We start from the raw sequence: 6,057 nt of genomic DNA on the forward strand, positions 1-6,057 counted from the left end.
ACACAGTAGGGTTTAATAAGATGCATGCCCAAAGAAACATCCTACTGACCCCACAGGAAGGTCAGAAATAAGCAACAGGTAACAGAAGCCACAGGCATCTGCCAACCTGTTGGGTGACTCCGTTCTATCTCTTCACTGCCTCACTACCGACACTGAACCCTAACATGTGAAGTGGACATTAGGAGGACCCCTATAACAGAAGCAAAACCAACATATGGCCTACAACACTAGAACTTCTCAGGCTGAGTGAGCCCTGACCTCAGTTCCATGATCAAGAACCCTTTCTGACAGGAAGGAGTCCTTACCCTCAACCTCATTCCACAGTGGCTCACTCACACCTCATACAGACTCTTGAGTCCCAGACAATACTGTTTCTTACCACCCCTTCTCTCAAAAGGGCCCCTGGAGCACCCCTGAATACTCCGCCACAGCAGATCGCTGCACTGGGCCCTGGGGAAAGCTACAGGGCTGGCGAGGGCTAAGTATAAACTCTTCTAATTCTCCAAAACTGAGCAAAACAGCAGCAGAGGAAGGCTAACTGTCTCTTTAAATGGGCTAACGTGTTACTGTTGTTTCCAAAACTCATCTATTAAAATGAAGGGTTGACTGGGAGGAAACACACACTTACAAAGTCATAGTTGACAAACAGAAAATCCATTTATGTTATTATACACTTAGAAGATGAGCCCTGACCTGCTAGGCAGAGACGAGTAATTGTAAAGAAACCGGCTCCTAATGGAGGCCAGCACAGGCTCCAACACCATACCAGCACTTACAGGGCCTCCTCACGGCTCCGGAACGTGTAATAAGGTGCACTTGCCTGATTTATTTAATAAAAGTAATTCCTGCTCATTATTCTTCTTATTATCATTGGTGGAGATAATGACAGGATGTTTGAACATGTTGCTTTTGCTCTGGGATTGGCCAGGGGGGTTAGTTTTTACTCTACTGTTGGTGAGTCATCTAATGGTGAAGACCAGTGAACCAACTGCTGTGTGGGGCGGTCGGGAACAGTGCCCCCTGGACAGGGAGTGGGGCGTCAGGGCTACCGGCATGTCCCGTCGACATCAATGTCGTGCCTCAGCAGCATAGCCCTCTCGGGTCACCGGAGTGTGGGCCAGAAAGCATAGATGGATCATGCATGCTCCCACACAGGTTACCCCCTGTGCTACTGCACTTGTTCCTGGCATTGCAAAGTTCCCAGACAGCCTCCTTCTGTGCCATGTAGGCTCCATGGTGACTTTTTCACTAGATTTTGAAGAGAGCAGCTGACAGACCCAGCCACAGCAAAGAGAGAGGGCAAATTTCTTATTTAGGGCATGACCATAGAGAGAGGCAAAGGTGGCGAGAGCCTCGGATGTTGGAAGCTAATGCTGTCTCTGTAGGAACACAGATTTGAGCCTTGTTGATCTAAACACTGTAACCAGAGCTAGGGAAGCAGCTTGTTGGTAGCGAATTAGGAGAGCATTGTACAAGGCTCTGGGCTCTGTTCTCAGCACCAGCTGAATGAATGGATGATTGATCCCATGGTACCCAAGAATGGACAGTGGACCCTCTCACCTGACACATGTCTCCTCACCTGACGCACATCTCCTCACCTGACGTACATCTCCTCACCTGACGCACATCTCCTCACCTGACGCACATCTCCTCACCTGACCACATCTCCTCACCTGACGTACATCTCCTCACCTGACGCACATCTCCTCACCTGACGCACATCTCCTCACCTGACGCACATCATCTCCTCACGTGACGCACATCATCTCCTCACCTGACGCACATCTCCTCACCTGACGCACATCTCCTCACCTGACACACGTCTCCTCACCTGACCACATCTCCTCACCTGACATACATCTCCTCACCTGACGTACATCTCCTCACCTGACGCACATCTCCTCACCTGACGCACATCTCCTCACCTGACCACATCTCCTCACCTGACGCACATCTCCTCACCTGACGCACATCATCTCCTCACCTGACGCACATCATCTCCTCACCTGACGCACATCTCCTCACCTGACGTACATCTCCTCACCTGACGCACATCATCTCACCTGACACACGTCTCCTCACCTGACGCACATCTCCTCGCCTGACGCACATCTCCTCGCCTGACGCACATCTCCTCGCCTGACGCACATCTCCTCGCCTGACGCACATCTCCTCGCCTGACGCACATCTCCTCGCCTGACGCACATCTCCTCGCCTGACGCACATCTCCTCGCCTGACGCACATCTCCTCGCCTGACGCACATCTCCTCGCCTGACGCACATCTCCTCACCTGACGTACATCTCCTCACCTGACGTACATCTCCTCACCTGATGTACATCTTCTCACCTGATGCACATCATCTCCTCACCTGATGTACATCTCCTCATCTGACGCACATCTCCTCACCTGACGCACATCTCCTTGCTTCTCTGAAAGGACACCTGTGCAAATGTCCTCATCTTGAACAAAAGGGGCCCAGCACTTGACTGGGTAGAGTCGAGAAAAAGTGAGAGAAAAGTAGACTCTACCCTTGGCCTAGTTTTGCAATTCAAGTTGGTACTAGGGATAAGCCTGTGGATCACGTTTTTCTCGGCTGTAGGGGTGTGCACACTGATGCCAAGCACACAGTCGTGGGAAGACAGGCTAGTGCAGTTTTGTGTTAAGCTGTTACCACACACCACATGTTCAGCTACAGATAGTGACTGTCTTCGTGCTGCATGGGGCCATACCTGCTGCCGCTGAGTTCCTCAGTACTGCTCCATTCGGGTGGGTGCTAAGGCTCGCAATACTCCTGAGGAATTCTCCTTTCCACATTTGACTGTTGTCAGCATCTGAGTGCATTGGAGCCAAATGTGGCGGTGCACATCTTTAGTCCAAAATTCAAGAGACATAGGCAGGCTGATGGACCAGCCTGGAGATCACAGCAAGTTCCAGGCCAGCCAGGGCTACACAAAGCAGTCCTATCTTTAAAAAAAAATGTGCATTGGAATATTCTTGCTTATTTCCTTCCAAGGAACTTAAAGATTGGTCTGACCTAAAATATAATTTTACTAGTGTGAAATGATATCCCACAAAGTCTGGTCATTATTTTATTAAGGGGTGCAAAGGAAAAACACACTTGTGAATAAAGAACAAGGTAGATGTCACTGCTGATCCAGTGGCCACTGTCCTGCTGTTCTGTTCAAAGGCAATGAGGACCAACCACAAGGCTGACCACCCAAGAGAGAGAGCGTGCATCAGACAACCCTTCTCCTCAGTTTTATCCAGTCACACATCCAGCCATTGGCTAAATGGATCAAGCTCCAAAGCATTTCCCCTTTTTTTCTAATTAGGAAGGTTCTAATTTTAACATAAAAGGATATCCAGTAAGAACAACTATTAAGCATTGTCCAGAAGAAAGAAAGGGAAATAACATAAACAAATGATACTACAACCAACAAAAACAACATCAAGCAAGAAACACATTCTAAATGTTCATACCATAGATAATTTGTAAATTGGAGATTACTCCAATAGCTTTCCTATCCTGAAGAGTCTAAGTCATATATCTAATAAACCCTTAGCTAAAATATAAGAGAATTATAACTATAACTCTCTGGTCTTCAGCCCCATCAAAGACCCAAGAAGGAAAGTAATATTGTCTGAGTAGGTATGAAGCACAAGCAAGTGACTTCCAAAATATGCAAGCAATGACAAAAACAGCTGGCTGCCTGGACAGTCACACAAAATTTTTCTGCAACGTTGGGTCATACAACTTTGACTAGGCCTAGAATATCTGACAGACCATTTTAAGAAACAAGAAAATTTGAAAGACTGCCCTACCCTGTCTTGGCAAGCTTCAGCAGTTGCCTTGTCTTGAGTCCTGCTTGTTTGGAACGGACAGCATGCTTACTGTCAGCAGTTGAGGCAAGGGCAGTTCTTTGCCCAATAGGTTGGCTTCACCAAGAAGAAAACAAGCTGCATATGGAGCGTCTTCAGTGCTCATCATCAGTAGATCAGTGCTGTCAGGAGCAGTAGTGTCTCATGTCAACAGGATTCTTAGTTACTAAAACATTTAAATGTCATATCTTGAAGATTATGGCACTCTGTAGTTGGTATCTTGGTAGCTCCCTTGTGTTAAGAGACTTGGTTCCCCAGTGAGGTATTGTTGGGAGATGGTAAAACAAGAGGTAAAGTCTGGTAGAAGGATTTTAGGTCATTGGGGGTGTCCTTGGAGGGTTGAAGGATCCTTCAAGCCCTTCCTATCTTTTATTCCTTGATTCTGTTCTATCACGCATATCACTCTATGTGCTGCCTCACCAGTCATGGAACCTTTAAAATCATGATACCAAATCTCTCCTTTCTCTCTAAGAGTTGATAATCTCAGGTATTGATCATAGTGATGAGAAGCTGTCTGGTTTGACGTAATTAGTTTTTGTTTATTTGTTGTTGTTATTTTCAAGACAGGGTTTCCTCGTGTAGGTCTGGCTGTCCTGGAATAGATCTATAGATCAGGTTAGCCTTGAACTCACAGTGATCTGCCTTCCTTGACCTCCCAAGTGCTGGGATTAAATGCATGTATCACCACTATCTGGCTTAGTTTTTATTGTCAACTTGACACTACCTAAAGTCACCTGAGAAAAGGGAACCTTCAGTGAAGAATTGCTTCTATTAGACTGACATGTTCTTTTATCTATGGAGCATTACTTGTCTGACGATTGACATGGGAGGGCCAGGCCATTGTGGGCAGCACCATACTCAGGCAAGTGGGTCTGGGGTACACAAGAAAGCTAGCTGAGGGGCTGGAGAGTTAGCTCAGTAGTTCAGGCCATGTGTTGCTCTTGCAGAGAACCTAGGGTTTATTCCTAGTACCCAAGAAGGGGCTCACAATTATCCTTATATAATTTTTAAAAATTTAAAAGCTACATTTTATTCACAACTATCCTTAACTCAAATACTAGGGGATCCAACACCCTCTTCTGACCTCTGCAGGCATGAAAACTAGAACATTAGCTAATGTATGATGGTGTTATGTAGAACTCAGGTCAATGTAACTCCACATAATGCCATTGTGGCTGTTATTATGTTAATACTGTAGCCAAAGATCACCTGTGTCGTGAGATTTTTGTACTCTGTGTGAAAATGGGTCATTGTGATTGGTTTAATAAAGAACTGAATGGCCAATAGCTAAGCAGGAAGAGATTGGACAAGACTTCCAGGGTCAGAGAGAACTCTTGGAAAAAGCAAGACAAAGTTGCCAGTTAGACATGGAGTGGAAACAGGAGGTGAAAAATCGGAGAAAGGTAAATGTCACATGATAGACCATAGATTAACAAAAAAATGGGTTAATTTAAGTTATAAGAGCCAGTGGGACAAGCCTAAGCTAAGACTGAGCTTTCATAACTAATAAAAGTCTCTGTGTCATTTGTATCTGTGAGCTGGTGGCCCCAAAGGAAAGTCCGATTACAGACCTGAAATTTTTTTATGTAGTCCAGGCATGCCTCAAACTTAAAATGGTTCCACTTCAGCCTTCAAAGCACTGGTGTTACAGGCATAAGCCACAGCGTCCAGCTTTCAGACGCTGTTCTAGCCTGAGAGTTCCTGAACATGTGAAGATTGTGTGAGGATTCTGATCCAAGTCTCCCTTCCCCAGCCCCACAGTCCCCACTCACTGCCCCTGCTGCTTTCTTAGTTCAGTCGTTTCTGGTGCTCAGGGTCTTCCTCACGGTTGCTCCTTCCTCCCTTCACACCTTCCTTTCAGGCCTCAAGGGATCCTTGGTCTTCAACTTTACCTGTATGGTCGTGACACTTCTGAAGGCCGGAGAAGTGAGCCTTGCATTTATAGGTTTCTAGCTTATCGCCTGACTTTAAAACTCAACCACCCACAGAAGATAATCCAAGGTTTATGAGCCCTGAAGCTTCTGCAGTTGGGAGACCATGTACAGAAAGAGAGAACACGGGTGAGTGAAGTGAGGGCTGGGGAAAGCCCAAGGAAGCGAGAGGCCTTCCGTTTCATGCCTTCACAGCAGAAAGGATGACGCTGGAAAACCTCTTTCTGCATATAAAGAGCCAAGCC

Source organism: Myodes glareolus, chromosome 3 (assembly GCF_982192425.1).
Source record: "Myodes glareolus chromosome 3, mMyoGla1.1, whole genome shotgun sequence".
Taxonomy (NCBI): Eukaryota; Metazoa; Chordata; class Mammalia; order Rodentia; family Cricetidae; genus Myodes; species Myodes glareolus.